This window comes from Scyliorhinus torazame, chromosome 4, assembly GCF_047496885.1.
Source record: "Scyliorhinus torazame isolate Kashiwa2021f chromosome 4, sScyTor2.1, whole genome shotgun sequence".
Classification (NCBI taxonomy): Eukaryota; Metazoa; Chordata; class Chondrichthyes; order Carcharhiniformes; family Scyliorhinidae; genus Scyliorhinus; species Scyliorhinus torazame.
In genome coordinates this window covers 224,469,829-224,488,021 of record NC_092710.1, presented here as the reverse complement: position 1 = coordinate 224,488,021, position 18,193 = coordinate 224,469,829, and positions in this window count along the sequence as shown.

Below are 18,193 nucleotides of genomic sequence, written 5' to 3'. Positions count from 1 at the left end.
CCATGGCGCACCGCTACATCCGCTTCCCCGTGGACCGGGCCAGCCAAGATGCCCGGGCCGTGGGCTTCTCTGCCATTGCCGGGTTCCCCATGGTCCAGGGCGTGATCGATGGGATGCACGTCGCCGTGCGGCCACCTGCAGATAACAGGGCCGTGTTCACTAATAGGAAGGGGACCTATTCGATGAACGTACAGGTGGTCTGCGACCACCGCATGATGATCCTGCACGTCTGCGCCCGTTACCCAGGCAGTGTACACGACTCATTCGTGTTGTCGCGGTCATCCATCCCCGGCATGTACAAGGGACGCCATCCCCGGCTGAGGGGCTGGTTGCTGGGCGACAGGGGCTACCCATTGCGATCGTGGCTGATGACGCCTATACGGAGGCCACGCAATGAGGCGGAGAACCGCTACAATGATGCCCATGTAGCGACAAGGGGAGTGATCGAGAGGTGCTTTGGCGTGCTGAAGATGCGTTTCAGGTGCCTGGACCTCTCTGGGGGCGCCCTCCAGTATCGGTCAGATAGGGTCGGCCGCATCATTGTGGTGTGCTGCGTCCTGCACAACATAGCCCAGCAGAGGGGCGATGTGCCGCAGGCAGAGGAGGGCGGAGTGGAGGAGCAGCAGGAAGAGGCCCAGTCCTCCCCAGATGAGGGGGATGGGGGCAATGGTCAGGGCAGACGGGGTAGACACAGACGGGTGGCTGTCCACCGTTACCGGCTGGCCCAGCGGGCACAGGACAGACTGATAGACGCCCGCTTCACTGACTAGATGGGCGTGGGAATCGGGTAGTATGGCCACAGACCGCACACCATGACAACAGCCGACCACCCACACCCCCCACCCATCCATCCACCCAGCACCATCACCCCCCTCCCCAACCCCACACACCCCACCCGCATGCACACCACCCCCCCACTCCCAATTGCCGATCCACCGGCGGCACAACGGGCCGGGCTCACCCAGTTGCGGGTGGACGCGTGTCTATCGCAGGCCATGGAGAATGATGACAACCCGCCTCCGATGAGCTCCTGGCTCTACATCGTTGGACTATGTCTGACCCATGGCCACAGTACCACCATCCACCCGGACCATCCCTGCATGCGGCTGTGACACTGCAGCGCACGGTCCCGTCCTCTGCCCGGGGGATGTTGATGGCGGCCCAGGGGGAAGGGGGCAGACTCACCTGGGGCTGAGGTAAGACCACCCCTCACACACACACTTGCGCTCAACGTACATGACACCCCCGCACACTTTGGACAGAGCACAAAGGCAGCTTCGGTAGGTGTAACATTGACTTTAATAACCAAAGGAGTTCATGCACGTGCCCTAGCGCCTAAAACTCATCTGTGCCCTGCACCCGTGCCAACTTACTCAGTGTCTAATTGCTTGGCCTTACGGGCCCTTTGACTACGTCTACGTGGTTCCCCAGACGGTACAGCAGAACTGGAGGTGGACTCCTGTGATTCCTGCCCTCTGACACTGGATCCCTTTGGCGGCCGTTTCCTGGGGCGTCCTGGCCTAGATGGGCCAGGCTGCGGCCCGGGCGACTGGGATGGCGAGCTGCCAGCCTGTCCTGCCCGTTGCCCACCCGATGCACCTGGGACGGAAGGGGGGGAGTCCGAGGTGTCGCGGTGTACCGGGACCTCCCCTACAGAGGGAGCCGGGACGGACCACACCACCTCCTCCTCCCTCGGGGTGCCCGATGGCCCCCAGACCTCTACATGGGTGGGGGATGCGAACGGACTGGCCATCCGACGCGCCCCCGACATCTGGCGCTGCCAGTCCTGGAGGCCCGTGCTGGTATCGACAGGGGTCTGCAGGTTTGCAGCCATGGAGCCCAGGGGGTTGTCGAACCCTGTCTGCGACAGTGCGACGCCAGCTCGCACATGGCCACTGGCGCCGATGCCCTCAGCGATGGCCTGCTGAGACTGGGCCATGGCCTGCAGAGACTGGGCTATGGCCTGCTGAGACTGGGCCATGGCCTGCTGAGACTGGGCTATGGCGTTGAGCGCCTCTGCCATCTGGCGCTGGCACTGGCTCATGGCCTCCTGTGAGAGGGCAGCCATTTCCTGGGCCACAGACGCCGCCTGCACGGAAGGCCCCAGGCCTCGCAAACCGTTCCCCATGTCTGACACCGTCGCACCCATTGCCTCCACCGCGGACGCCACCCGTGCGGTGTCAGCCTGGGTGGCACGCATGACCGGCACCACTCCCAGCTCCTGGACGCGGGTGGACTCCTCCACCTGCGACCGCAGCCGCCGCAAGCCACCCGTCACCCTATTCGCTCGTCTCCGTGTCGGTGGTTGCATCGGATCTATGTGTGGGTGTGGTAACTGCAGGAACCCGGGATCCATCTGGGCGGCAGATGTTCGCTTGGCCTGGGCTGCCCTCCGACCGCCCGGTCCCTCTGCTGCTCCTACCTCCACCTGCTGTACCGGGACGGCTGTGTTGTGCGCACCAGTGAGTGTACCAGACGCCTCATCACTAAAGTGCCCAACCGTGGTGAGTGTTTCTGCGATGGTGGAGGGTGTTGGTGACAGCAGTGGCGTTGTGTCGTGCTCTTCGTCCCACTCTGAGTCCATGGCACTTTGGGGTGGGGGTTCGTCTCCACCCATCCACTCTGAGTCACTGTCCGGTATTTCGTCTTCCCGGGTAGGGGTGTCCTGGGTAGTGCTGTCCCGGGTAGTGCTGTCCCGGGTAGGGGTGTCCTGGGTAGTGGTGTCCCGGGTAGGGGTGTCCTGGATAGTGGTGTCCTGGGTAGTGGTGTCCTGGCTCGGATGTGACGGGGGCCTGTGGCTGCCCCCCCTCATCGCTGGGTGGTCGCTCCCGCACGTGACGGGGGTGTCGTCTCCCTGTTGCTCCAGGTCTCTCCGTCTCCCGTGGTCTCCGAGGGGCATCCTGCGGGCGTCGCATGCTGGAGGGTGCGGGTCTCTCCGTCTCCCGTGGTCTCCGAGGGGCATCCTGCGGGCGGTCTGCATCTGCGGGGATGGGTGCCTGGACGTTTGGTCCTGCGATACACAATGAAGCATGCATGGTTAGACATCAGGCAGTGATCAGGTGATACGGGAGAGGGGGATATAGGGGAGGGGGGATATGGGGACGGGCTGTTGGTGGCTCACTTGCTCGTGGGGCCCCGACCTCTGCATCAGCAACCTCCCGGTCCTCAGGTCCACCAGCCAGTTCCAGGGCCCTTTCCTCGTGTACGGTCAGTGGCCTCTCATCAGCGGGCCCTCCTCCAGTCCTCACATGCTCCCTATTGTTGTGTGCGCGCTTCTCCTGGGGGGGTGGGGGTGGTGGCAGGGGTAAAAGGCAACAGTGTTAGGCAGGTATATGAATGCACGCCATCGGTTGCGCGTGCATTGCAGAGGTTAAGGTTAGGGCTGGATTCACTTGGGGATATGGGGGATATGGGGGAGGGGGGATATGGGGGAGGGGGGATATGGGGGATATGGGGGAGGGGGGATATGGGGGATATGGGGGAGGGGGGATATGGGGGATATGGGGGAGGGGGGATATGGGGGATATGGGGGAGGGTGGAATATGGGGGATATGGTGGAGGGGGGATATGGGGGAGGGGGGATATGGGGGAGGGGGGATATGTGGGAGGGGGGATATGGGGGAGGGGGGATATGGGGGAGGGGGGATATGGGGGATATGGGGAGGGGGATATGGGGGAGGGGGGATATGGGGGATATGGGGGAGGGGGGATATGGGGGATATGGGGGAGGGGGGATATGGGGGAGGGGGGATATGGGGGAGGGGGGATATGTGGGAGGGGGGATATGGGGGAGGGGGGATATGGGGGAGGGGGGATATGGGGGATATGGGGAGGGGGGATATGGGGGAGGGGGGATATGGGGATATGGGGGAGGGGGGATATGGGGGATATGGGGGAGGGGGGATATGGGGGATATGGGGGAGGGGGGATATGGGGGAGGGGGGATATGGGGAATATGGGGGAGGGGGGATATGGGGGATATGGGGGAGGGGGGGATATGGGGGAGGGGGGATATGGGGGAGGGGGGGATATGGGGGAGGGGGGATATGGGGGATATGGGGGATATGGGGGAGGGGGGGATATGGGGGAGGGGGGATATGGGGGATATGGGGGAGGTGGGATATGGGGGATATGGGGGAGGGGAATATGGGGGATATGGGGAGGGGGGATATGGGGGAGGGGGGATATGGGGAATATGGGGAGGGGGGATATGGGGGATATGGGGGAGGGGGGATATGGGGGAGGGGGGATATGGGGGATATGGGGGAGGGGGATATGGGGGAGGGGGGATATGGGGGAGGGGGGGATATGGGGGAGGGGGGATATGGGGGATATGGGGGATATGGGGGAGGGGGGGATTTGGGGGAGAGGGGATATGGGGGATATGGGGGACGCTCACCCTGCCTGCTCTGACGAGGGCGTTCACCTTCTTGTGGCACTGGGTGCCTGTCCGTGGTGTTAGGGCCACAGCGGTGACGGCCTCTGCCACCTCCCTCCACAGACGCCGGCTGTGGCGTGGGGCAACTCTGCGGCCGTGCCCGGGATACAGGGCGTCCCTCCTCTGCTCCACCGCATCCAGGAGCGCCTCCACATCGCGTGACTCGAACCTCGGGGCTGAGCGACGGCCAGCCATCAAGTCGGGTGTTGCGGTCGGCTGTTCCGGTCAGGTGGGGGGGAGCTGCGCGGCCTTATGAGCCGTCACGCCGTGCAGCGCGTATGACGCTGCACGGCGTGAACCACTGCGCAAGCGCGGATCCCGTTACGTCGCTGCTAGCCCATTTCGGGCCGCAGACTATCGGCCCATTTTTATGACGTGACGCAAGTGGGATTTGCGCCGTTTTTTGCGACGATCGGCGGAGTTTCCGCCGATAACGGAGAATTTCGCCCCAGGTCAATAAATGTTAGCATATACAATAATGCTCACATCACAAGAACCTATACACAAAGTTGTATTCAAAATTGGGTATTTCTATTGCAATAAGTTAGCACCTCTGTGAGAGAGAATCATAACCAGCTGAGATTGATTTGATGAACACTCCGAACTGACTAAAATGGTCCAATATGGAATGAATTGCAGCAGAATGCATGGACTAGAATTCAATTATGCAGATAGTGAGTGCTTGTTGAATTGTAAAATTACCAGTGCTACTCCACTGCTTAAGAAGGGTATGAGAGATAAATTAAAATATTATAGGCCTAGTAATGTAAAGTCAGTTGTGGGGAAATTACTAGAAACCATTATTCAGGAAAGAGTGACTGAGCATTTAGACGAATGTGAGCTAATCAGACAGCAAGCATGGATTGTAAAGGGTAAGTCATGGCTAACAGACCAGGTTGATTTAGGTAACTAATATGGTAGATAAGAGAATATCTACAGACACTATTCATATAGACTTGCAGAAGGCATGGGACAAGATTCCACACAACAGTCTGATAAGAAAGTGGTAGTGCATGGAATCAGAAGCAATTTATTGGCTTCAATAGTGAATTGATTAGAAAAAGAAAACAGAGAGTATCATAGAATTTACAGTGCAGAAGGAGGCCATTCGGCCCATCGAGTCTGCACCAGCTCTTGGAAAGAGCACCCTACCCAAGGTCAACACCTCCACCCTATCCCCATAACCCAGTAACCCCACCTAACACTAAGGGCAATTTTGCACACTAAGGGCAATTTATCATGGCCAATCCACCTAACCTGCACATCTTTGGACTGTGGGAGGAAACCGGAGCACCCGGAGGAAACCCACGCACACATGGGGAGGATGTGCAGACTCCGCACAGACAGTGACCCAAGCCAGAATCGAACCTGGGACCCTGGAGCTGTGAAGCAATTGTGCTATCCACAATGCTACCGTGCTGCTATGGGAACTCCATTTATAAGGACGTAATGAGTAGATCTGGATAGGGGCTCCAGTTTTTCACTTTAGTTCACTTAAAGACTTTAAGTCTTGGATAATGGAATAGAGGACCCTATATCTAAGTCTGCTGAAAGAAATGTTAGGTAATATGATAAATAATGTAGGTGGGGATAGAAAATTGTAAAGGGACGTTGTTAGATTAAGTGAGTCGATAAAACCGTGGCAAATGAAGTTCAATGTGGACTTGTGAGGTCATCCATTTTAGACCGAAGAATCATCAATCTGTGTATTTTCTAATTGGTGAAAAAACAGGAACTATGGATGACAAGAGAGATTTAGGTGCCCAAGTAGAGAATTCACTAAAAGCCATTGGACAGGTATAAAAATAATGAAAAGTGTTAATGAATTGTTGGCCTTTATTTTAAGAGGGCTGGAATGCAAAGGTCAGAAGTGTATTACAACTGTACAGAACTATTTAGGTGCCATTTGGAGTACAACAGTCAGTGCTGCCCACTGCACCTTGGTGCAGTGCAGATTCACCAAAATGATGCTGGAGCTAAAATAATGACATTATGAGGATAGGTTTTATGGGTTTCCTAGAATATTGAAGATAAGTTGTGATCTGATTGAGGTGTACCAGATAATTAAAAGATTTAATTTGGTAGGAGAGATCAGAAAAAGGTACATAACTATAAAATTAAAGCTAGACTAGTCAGGGATGATGTCAGAAAGCACTCCTTCACACAAAGTATCGGGAAAATCTGGAATTCTATCACCAATAAAATTGTTGAGGTTTAGTCAAGTGAACATTTCAGAACTGAGGTTTCAGATCACTTACTACATTTGCCAAACAAAAATCTGTCAGTGGTCAGTGTAAATGGATAGATGGAATTAAGATATGGATTAACGATAATCTAATTGAATAATAGAGTAGACTACAGGTGGGTGAATGGCCTATTAGTGTTTCTATGTTCTTGTATTCCTCAGTCATAATGCCTCATAATGCTAGCAGGATTGAGGAAAAAAATAATGCCAACAGAATATTTGCATTTCAGAATAACGTTAGATGGTATCACATACCAGGAATTGTGGAAATGTGTTCCCTGATATTCGGGGGCAAATTCCACAGGAAGTCAAACAATTGATAAATAATTGCAATTATTGCAATGCCTTTGTTCTTAATCGACACTTTGGAAACATGTACTCAGCTATTTCTACAATAACTCTGTAAGATCTCTACTGGCCAGTCTTCAACACATGACACAAAAACTGATTATCTTAACATTACAATGCGAGATAGTGCTCTCTCAAAGAAGTTCCATAGTCCAGAGGATGGAATAGAGGCAAGATCTACACATAGTGACACACCAGGCATGAGTGGCCTAAAGCTGGGGCAGGGCAAAAGCATTGCACAGGCACCAGCTCGACAGAAGACAATGTCTCTCACATGAGTTGTAAGGCAAGGGAATCAAAGGTTAGCAGAGGTAGATGGGAATGTGGAATTGGAAACACAAACATATCAGCCGTGATCTTATTCAATGGCAGAGCAGACTGGAGGGGCCGAGTGGCCTACTTCTGTTCCTGTTTCATATGTTTTGTATGAGTTCTGCTGCACAGAATTCAATTGAGCACATTGATGGGTAGGGTTGCAAAAAGAGGCTGGTGGTTGCGCAGAAGAAAATACTTGAAAATACAGAAAGCCTAAACCCGTGTGCAATGACACGGCAGAGCAGCAGGGAAAGGTAGCAACTTTGCACAGAGCTTTGAGCAGAGTTTGGAGCCCATTTTCTCCAGCAAGGAAGTGGTTGGTCAACTCCATTGGCACAATTTTGGACTCAAATATGTCACAGCCGATTTTTCAGTTTCCATTGAAGTACAAGCAGAAGCCACCAAATGTCTGGGTGTTGCAATGAATGCTCAGATTGCTGTCATGCAAGCCCATGGCAGTTTGCCATGTAAACCTAGGCTGATGATATCGTGGCCATGGATTATTGTTTTCAAATGATTTGCAGGTGTCACAGTAGTCCAGCAATCTGTCCTCCAACAGATTGGCAGGATTGCTGAAGTACCACACTGAGGGGAGTGCTGTTGGTTTTGTGAATCTGCTGTCCTCTCTCAGGGTGACAGCACATGGCCTTCCACCCTGACCAGTGCCTTTACTGTTGACTGTCAAACAACCAATCCAGAAAGTTGCTGCCTGTGTAGCGAGTGTGCCTTGTGAAGACTGGCCTTCTGGGACCAGCAAAGCACAAGACCATTCCCCAAGGCCACCTGCAGTCTGTTCCACTGAGAGTCAACAGCTTCCCACCAGCCATGCAGCAATCACTGAGATAACACCGCATAGGAGCACGAGGACAGACAAAAGGTTCAAAGGGAATTTGCTTCTGTTTGTATGCAAAATGGTTTGAACTATAAATTTGTTCTAGAATGTGTTGAGTTGAGAGGAAAATGGAACCCCAGTGGCTCCTCCCCCTCCCTTCCCTTCATCTTCCCTTATCCCAATCACTTTTTATTTCCCACATGTTGACTCCCATCATGTACTCTACTCATTCACCTTCCTACGGCCCAATTGTTCTCATACCAGCCCCTTGCTCTATATCATTACCCCTACTTCTTACTCTTTGAACCACTAACTTGTATTTTCCCCTTCCTTTACTCTGCTGTCACTCATTTAATTCTCTGGATGTCCCACACTACCACTCACCATCCACTTATTTTTCAATCTTTTTCTCTTCATGGAACAATCGAGATTAGAATTTCTGTCTTGCATATAGTGGTTAGCATTGGTCTTTTCTCTCAATTAATCATAAGTACAATAATTTGTTGGATTCAAAATTTATCTTTTGCTTTTTTTAAATAAATGAACTAACATGAACATGAAAACAGTCTCTGTTTGCATGAAATGAATCCAAGGATATTGAAGGAAGTGAGAGTGGAAATTGCAGGGGCACTGACCATAATCTTTCAATTTTCCCTAGCTTCAGGGGAAGTGCCAGAGGACTGGAGAATTGCAAACATTACGCCCTTGTTCAAAATGGGTTGTAAGGATAAGCCCAGCAATTATGGACCAGTCAGTTTAACATTGGTGGGGAAGTTTCCAGAAACAAATATTCAGGATAGAATTAATAGTCACATGGAAAAATATGGGTTGATTAGGAAGAACTGGCATAGATTTCTTAAGATAAAATCATGTGTAACTAACTTGCTGAAGTTTTTTCAAGAGTGATGATTGATTAGGGTGTTGATGTGGTGTACATGGACTTCCAAAATGCATGTAGTACAACAGCAAGAAAGTTATGCTGAATTTGTATCAGACACTACAAAGAACAAAGAAAAGTACAGCACAGGAACAGGCCCTTCGGCCCTCCAAGCCTGCACCGACCAGGCTGCCCGTCTAAACTAAAATCTTCTACCCTTCCGGGGTCTATATCCCTCTATTCCCATCCTATTCATGTATTTGTCAAGATGCCCATTAAATGTCACTATCGTCCCTGCTTCCACCACCTCGCCACTTGCACCTTAAACCTATACCCCCTAGTAATTGACCCCTCTACCCTGGGAAAAAGTCTCTGAATATCCACTCTGTCTATGCCCCTCATAAACATGTAAACCTCCATCAGGTCGCCCCTCAACCTCCTTCGTTCCAGTGAGAACAAACCAAGTTTATTCAATCTCTACTCATAGCTAATGTCCTCCATACCAGGCAACATCCTGGTAAATCTCTTCTGCACCCTCTCTAAAGCCTCCACATCCTTCTGGTAGTGTGGCGACCAGAATTGAACATTATACTCCAAGTGTGGCCTAACTAAGGTTCTGTACAGCTGCAACATGACATGCCAATTTTTACACTCAATGCCCCGGCCAATGAAGGCAAGCATGCCGTATACCTTCTTGACTACCTTCTCCACCTGTGTTGCCCCTTTCAGTTACCTGTGGACCTGTACACCTAGATCTCTCTGACTGTCAATACTCTTGAGAGTTCTACCATTCACTGTATATTCCCTATCAGTATTAGACCTTCCAAAATGCATTACCTCACATTTGTCTGGATTAAACTCCATCTGCCATCTCTCCGCCCAAGTATCCAAACAATCTAAATCCTGCTATATCCTCTGACAGTCCTCATCGCTATCCGCAATTCCGCCAACCTTTGTGTTGTTCACAAATTTACTAATCAGACCAGTTACATTTTCCTCCAAATCATTTATATATACTACAAACAGCAAAGGTCCTAGCACTGAACCCTGCGGAACACCACTAGTCACAGCCCTCCAATCATCATTGTGACCTCCTTGGAAAACTCTATTAAGTTAGTGAGACACGACCTCCCCTTCACAAAACCGTGCTGTCTCTCTCATCTAATACGTCCATTTGCTTCCAAATGGGAGTAGGTCCTGTCTCAAAGAATTCTCTTCAGTAATTTCCCTACCACTGATGTAAGGCTCACCAGACTGTAGTTCCCTGGATTATCCTTGCTACCCTTCTTAAGCAAAGGAACAACATTGGCTATTCTCCAGTCCTCCGGGACATCACCTGAAGACAGTGAGGATCCAAAGATTTCTCTCAAGGCCTCAGCAATTTCCTCTCTTGCCTCCTTCAGTATTCTGGGATAGATCCCATCAGGCCCTTATCCACCTTAATATTTTTCAAGATGCCCAACACCTCTTCTTTTTGGATTGCAATGTGACCCAGGCTATTTACACACCCTTCTCCAGACTCAACATCCACCAATTCCTTCTCTTTGGTGAATACTGATGCAAAGTATTCATTTAGTACGTCATCCATTTCCTCTGGCTCCACACATAGATTCCTCCCCTGTTCTTCAGTGGGCCAACCCTTTCCCTGGCTACCCTCTTGCTTTTTATGTACGTGTAAAAAGCCTTGGGATTTTCCTTAACCCTATTTGCCAATTACTTTTCATGACCCCTTTTAGCCCTCCTGACTCCCTGCTTAAGTTCCTTCCTTCTTTCCTTATATTCCACACAGGCTTCGTCTGTTCCCAGCCTTTCAGCTCTGACAAATGCCTCCTTTTCCTTTTTGACGAGGCCTACAATATTTCTCTTTACCCAAGGTTCCCGAAATTTTCCATATTTAACCTTCTTCCTCACAGGAACATGCCGGTCCTGAATTCCTTTCAACTGACATTTGAAAGCCTCTCACATGTCAGATGTTGATTTACCTGCAAACATCCGCCCCCAATCTAGGTTCTTCAGTCCCGCCTAATATTGCTATAATTAGCCTTCCCCCAATTTAGCACATTCACCCTAGGATCACTCTTATCCTTGTCCATTAGCACTTTAAAACTTGCTGAATTGTGGTCACTGTTCCCGAAATGCTCCCCTACTGAAACTTCTACCACCTGGCCGGACTCATTCCCCAATACCAGGTTGGCCCCTTCCCTTGTTGGACTATCTACATATTGGTTGAAGAAGCCCTCCTGGATGCTCCTTACAAACTCTGCCCCGTCCAAGGCCCTAGCACTAAGTGAGTCTAGTTAGACCTCTCCTGAATACAGTTCTGGGTGTCGCACAACAGATCTGTGAGAAATGTTATAATTCACGGGATAAAAGGGGCAGCAATATGGATACAAAATTGGCTGAGTAATAGAAAACAGCGAGTAATGGTTAATAGACTTTGACAAAGGGTCACCTGGACTCAAAACATTAGCTTTTTTCTCTCCCTACAGATACTGCCAGACCTGCTGAGATTTTCCAGCATTTTCTCTTTGGTTTGAGACTCCAGCATCAGCAGTAATTTGCTTTTATCCAATGGTTAATGATATTTTTCGGACTGGAGGAAGGTTTGTCATGGAATTTTCCAGGGGCCGGTATTGGAACCCCTGCTTTTCCTGATAAATTAAGACAAATGTGGGTCCATTACTAGCAGAGTCAAGAGAATTCATAATGGGGAATAGAGAAATGTCAAAGAAGCTCAATGATTACTTTGTGTCTGTTTCACTAAGGAATATATAGGTAATCTCCCAGATGTAGAGATCCAACAGACTAAGGAGAATGTGGAGTTTAAAGCAATTAGTATAATTAGAAGGTTGTATTGGAGAAATTAATGGGACCAGAATTTGATATGTCCCTGGGACCTGATATTACACATCCCAGAATGTTGAAAGAAGTTGCTATGGAGATAGTGGATGCATTGGTGATCTTTCTCCAAAATTCTACAGATTCTGGATTGGTTCCTGAAGTTGGAAACTACAAATGTCACCCCACTATTGAAGAAGGGAGTGAGAGAGAAAACAGGGAAGTACAGACCTGTTAGCCTTACTTCAGTGGTCGTGAAAATGCAGAAATGGACATAATGGGCGGGATATTCCGCGAACCGGCACGACAGGCCACTCCGGCGCTGAGGAATCCTCCACACCTTCAGGGACTAGGCCGGAGCCGGAGTGTTTGGCGCCACGCCAGCTGGCGCGGAAGGGTTTCGCCCCACGCCATCCGGCGCCGAAGGGCCTCCGCTAGACGGCGCGAGTTGGCGCATGCGCGGGAGCACCAGCAGATGCTGGCATCATCCCAGCACATGCGCAGGGGGTTTCTTCTCCGCTTCAGCCATGGCGGAGGTTGATAGCAGCCGTTGCGGAGGGAAAGACTGCCCCCACGGCACAGGCCCGCCCGCGGATCGGCGGGCCCCGATCACGGGCCAGGCCTCCGTGGGGGCACCCCGCGGAGCCAGATCCCCCCCCCCCCCCCCGCGCCCCCCCGAGGACTCTGCAGGTCGCCCGTGGAGCCAGGTCCCGCCGGTAAGGACCTGTTGTGATTTACGCTGGCGGAACCCGCCGAAAACGGGCGGCCACGCGGCCCATCGCGGGCCAGAGAATCGCCGCCGACCAGCGTGCCGTGATTCCCGCCCCCCGCCAAAACCCCAGCACCAGAGAATTCGGCGGGGGTGGGATTCACGCCGCCCCCCCCCCCCCCCCCGGCAATTCTCCGACCCGGCGGGAGGTCGGAGAATACCACCCAATATATTTGGACTTTCAGAAAGCTTTTGATAAAGTTCCCCACAGAAGATTAAATAGCAAAATAAACTCACATGGGATAGGAGGCAATATACTGTCATGGATTGAGGATTGACTAACAGGCAGATGTAGGAATAAACGGGTCATTCTTGAGTTGGCATGCTGTGGCTCATGGAGTACCACAAGGATCAGTATTTAGGCCCCAGCTGTTCACAATATATATCAATAATTTGGATGTCGGGACCAAATGTAATATTTCTAAGTATTTCACCGATGATTCAAAAATAGTAATGTGTGTTGTGAGGAAAATGTAAAGCAGCTACAGGAGGATTTGGATAGATTTAGTGAGTGGACAAGAACATGGCAGATGGAATATAAATGTGAAAAAATGTGAGGTAATCCACTTTGGTGGAAGGAACAGATACACAGAGTATTTCCTCAATGTTAAGACATTAGGAAGTGTAGATGTACAAAGTGACCTGGATATCCTTCTCCATAAGTCACTGATGGTTACCATGCAGGTGCAGCAAACTATTTAGAAGGCTAATTGAAATGTAGCTTTTATTGCAAGAGGATTTGAGCAAGGGGGCAGTGAGGTCTTGCTTCAATTGTATAGGGATTGGTTAGAATGTACCTGGAATACTGTGCAGTTTTGGTCCCCTTACCTCAGAAAGGATATTATTGCGGGATAGCTAGCGGGAGTGCAACAAAGGTTCACCAGGCTTGTTCCTGGGATGGCGGAACTGTATTATGAAGAAAGATTGGGCAAACTGGGCTGCATGCTGTTGATTTTTAAATATAGAGAGGTGATCTCACTGATATCTACAAAATACTTAAAGCAATAGTCAGGATAGATGGAAGTAAGATGTTTCCCCTGGTTGGGGTGTGTAGAACCAGGGAACTCAATTTCAAAATAAGGGGCATGCCACTTAGAACTGAGATGTGGAGAAGCTGCTTTTTGCAGTCAATTGTGAATCTTTGAAATTCTCCACCCAGAGAGCTGTGGAAACTCAGCCATTAAGTATATTTAAAACAGAGATTGATATGGGCAGCACGGTAGCACAGTGGTTTGCACTGTGGCTTCAGAGCGCCAGGATCCCAGGTTCGATTCCTGGCTTGGGTCACTGTTTGTGCGGAGTCTGCACGTTCTCCCCGTGTCTGCGTGGAGTTCCTCCAGGTGCTCTGGTTTCCTCCCGGAAATCCCGAAAGACGTGCTGTTAGGCATAGAACATAGAACATAGAACAATACAGCGCAGTACAGGCCCTTCGGCCCACGATGTTGCACCGAAACAAAAGCCATCTAACCTACACTATACCATTAACATCCATATGTTGATCCAATAAACTTTTAAATGCCCTCAATGTTGGCGAGTTCACTACTGTAGCAGGTAGGGCATTCCACGGCCTCACTACTCTTTGCGTAAAGAACCTACCTCTGACCTCTGTCCTATATCTATTACCCCTCAGTTTAAAGTTATGTCCCCTCGTGCCAGCCATTTCCATCCGCGGGAGAAGGCTCTCACTGTCCACCCTATCCAACCCCCTGATCATTTTGTATGCCTCTATTAAGTCTTCTCTTAACCTTCTTCTCTCCAACGAAAACAACCCCAAGTCCATCAGCCTTTCCTCATAAGATTTTCCCTCCATACCAGGCAACATCCTGGTAAATCTCCTCTGCACCCGCTCCAAAGCCTCCACGTCCTTCCTATAATGCGGTGACCAGAACTGTATGCAATACTCCAAATGCGGCCGTACCAGAGTTCTGTACAGCTGCAACATGACCTCCTGACTCCGGAACTCAATCCCTCTACCAATAAAGGCCAACACTGCATAGGCCTTCTTCACCACCCTATCAACCTGGGTGGCAACTTTCAGGGATCTATGTACATGGACACCTAGATCCCTCTGCTCATCCACACTTCCAAGAGCTTTACCATTAGCCAAATTTTCCGCATTCCTGTTATTCCTTCCAAAGTGAATCACCTCACACTTCTCTACATTAAACTCCATTTGCCACCTCTCAGCCCAGCTCTGCAGCTGATCTATATCCCTCTGTAACCTGCTACTTCCTTCCACACTATCGACAACACCACCGACTTTAGTATCGTCTGCAAATTTACTCACCCACCCTTCTGCGCCTTCCTCGAGGTCATTGATAAAAATAACAAACAGCAACGGCCCCAGAACAGATCCTTGTGGTACTCCACTTGTGACTGAACTCCATTCTGAACATTTCCCATCAACCACCACCCTGTCTTCTTTCAGCTAGCCAATTTATGATCCACATCTCTAAATCACCCTCAATCCCCAGCCTCCGTATTTTCTGCAATAGCCGACCATGGGGAACCTTATCAAACGCTTTGCTGAAATCCATATACACCACATCAACTGCTCTACCCTCGTCTACCTGTTCAGACACCTTCTCAAAGAACTCAATAAGGTTTGTGAGGCATGACCTAACCTTCACAAAGCCATGCTGACTAACCCTGATCATATTATTCCTATCTAGATGATTATAAATCTTGTCTCTTATAATCCCCTCCAAGACCTTACCCACTACAGACGTGAGGCTCACCGGTCTATAGTTGCCGGGGTTGTCTCTGCTCCCCTTTTTGAACAAAGGGACCACATTTGCTATCCTCCAGTCCTCTGGCACTATTCCTGTAGCCAATGATGACATAAAAATCAAAGCCAAAGGTCCAGCAATCTCTTCCCTGGCCTCCCAGAGAATCCTAGGATAAATCCCATCAGGTCCCGGGGACTTATCTATTTTCAGCCTGTCCAGAATTGCCAACACCTCTTCCCTACGTACCTCAATGCCATCTAATCTATTTACCTGGAGGTCAGCATTCTCCTCCACAACATTATCTTTTTCCTGAGTGAATACTGACGAAAAATATTCATTTAGTATCTCGCCTATCTCTTCAGACTCTACACACAACTTCCCATCCCTGTCCTTGACTGGTCCTACTCTTTCCCTAGTCATTCGCTTATTCCTGACATACCTATAGAAAGCTTTTGGGTTTTCCTTGATCCTACCTGCCAAATACTTCTCATGTCCCCTCCTTGCTCGTCTTAGCTCTCTCTTTAGATCCTTCCTCGCTACCTTGTAACTATCCATCGCCCCAACTGAAACTTCACACCTCATCTTCACATAGGCCTCCTTCTTCCTCTTAACAAGAGATTCCACTTCTTTGGTAAACCACGGTTCCCTCGCTCGGCACCTTCCTCCCTGCCTGACCGGTACATACTTATCAAGAACACGCAGTAGCTGATCCTTGAACAAGCTCCACTTACCCAGTGTGTCGAACACTTGCAGCCTACTTCTCCACCTTATCCCCCCCAAGTCAAGTCTAATGGCATCATAATTTCCCTTCCCCCAGCTATAACTCTTGCCCTGCGGTGTATACTTATCCCTTTCCATCCTTAACGTAAACGTCACCGAATTGTGGTCACTGTCCCCAAAGTGCTCACCTACCTCCAAATCCAACACCTGGCCTGGTTCATTACCCAAAACCAAATCCAATGTGGCCTCGCCTCTTGTTGGCCTGTCAACAAACTGTGTCAGGAAACCCTCCTGCACACACTGTACAAAAAACGATCCATCTAATGTACTCGAACTATATCTTTTCCAGTCAATATTTGGAAAGTTAAAGTCTCCCATAATAACTACCCTGTTACTTTCGCTCTTATCCAGGATCATCCTCGCTATCCTTTCCTCTACATCCCTAGAACTATTTGGAGGCCTATAGAAAACTCCCAACAGGGTGACCTCTCCTTTCCTGTTTCTAACCTCAGCCCATACTACCTCGGAAGATGAGTCCCTATCTAGCATCCTCTCCGCCACCGTAATACTGCTCTTGACTAGCAGCGCCACACCTCCCCCTCTTTTGCCTCCTTCTCTGAGCTTACTAAAACACCTAAACCCCGGAACCTGCAACATCCATTCCTGTCCCTGCTCTATCCATGTCTCCGAAATGGCCACAACATCGAAGTCCCAGGTACCAACCCATGCTGCCAGTTCCCCTACCTTATTTCGTATACTCCTGGCATTGAAGTAGACACACTTCAAACCACCTACCTGAACACTGGCCCTCTCCTGCGACGTCAAATCTGAGCTCCTGACCTCTATACTCTCATTCTCCCTTACCCTCAAACTACAATCCAGGGGCGAAATTCTCCGTTATCGGCGGAAACTCCGCCGATCGGCGCAAAAAACGGCGCAAATCCCACTTGCGTCACGTCATAAAAATGGGCCGATAGTCTGCGGCCCGAAATGGGCTAGCAGCGACGTAACGGGATCCGCGCTTGCGCAGTGGTTCACGCCGTGCAGCGTCATACGCGCTGCACGGCGTGACGGCTCATAAGGCCGCGCAGCTCCCCCCCACCCGACCGGAACAGCCGACCGCAACACCCGACCTGATGGCTGGCCGTCGCTCAGCCCCGAGGTTCGAGTCACGCGATGTGGAGGCGCTCCTAGATGCGGTGGAGCAGAGGAGGGACGCCCTGTATCCCGGGCACGGCCGCAGAGTTGCCCCACGCCACAGCCGGCGTCTGTGGAGGGAGGTGGCAGAGGCCGTCACCGCTGTGGCCCTAACACCACGGACAGGCACCCAGTGCCACAAGAAGGTGAACGACCTCGTCAGAGCAGGCAGGGTGAGCCTCCCCCATATCCCCCATATCCCCTCTCCCCCAAATCCCCCCTCCCCCATATCCCCCCCTCCCCCATATCCCCCCTCCCCCATATCCCCCATATCCCCCCTCCCCCATATCCCCCCTCCCCCATATCCCCCATATCCCCCCTCCCCCATATCCCCCATATCCCCCCTCCCCCATATCCCCCATATCCCCCCTCCCCCATATCCCCCCTCCCCCATATCCCCCATATCCCCCCTCCCCCATATCCCCCATATCCCCCCTCCCCATATCCCCCCTCCCCCATATCCCCCATATTCCCCCCTCCCCCATATCCCCCCTCCCCATATCCCCATATCCCCCCTCCCCATATCCCCCATATTCCCCCCTCCCCCATATCCCCCCTCCCCCATATCCCCCCTCCCCCATATCCCCCATATCCCCCCTCCCCCATATCCCCCATATCCCCCCTCCCCCATATCCCCCTCCCTCATATCCCCCATATCCCCAAGTGAATCCAGCCCTAACCTTAACCTCTGCAATGCACGCGCAACCGATGGCGTGCATTCATATACCTGCCTAACACTGTTGCCTTTAACCCCTGCCACCACCCCCCCCCCCACAGGAGAAGCGCGCACACAACACCAGGGAGCATGTGAGGACTGGAGGAGGGCCCGCTGATGAGAGGCCACTGACCGTACACGAGGAAAGGGCCCTGGAACTGGCTGGCGGA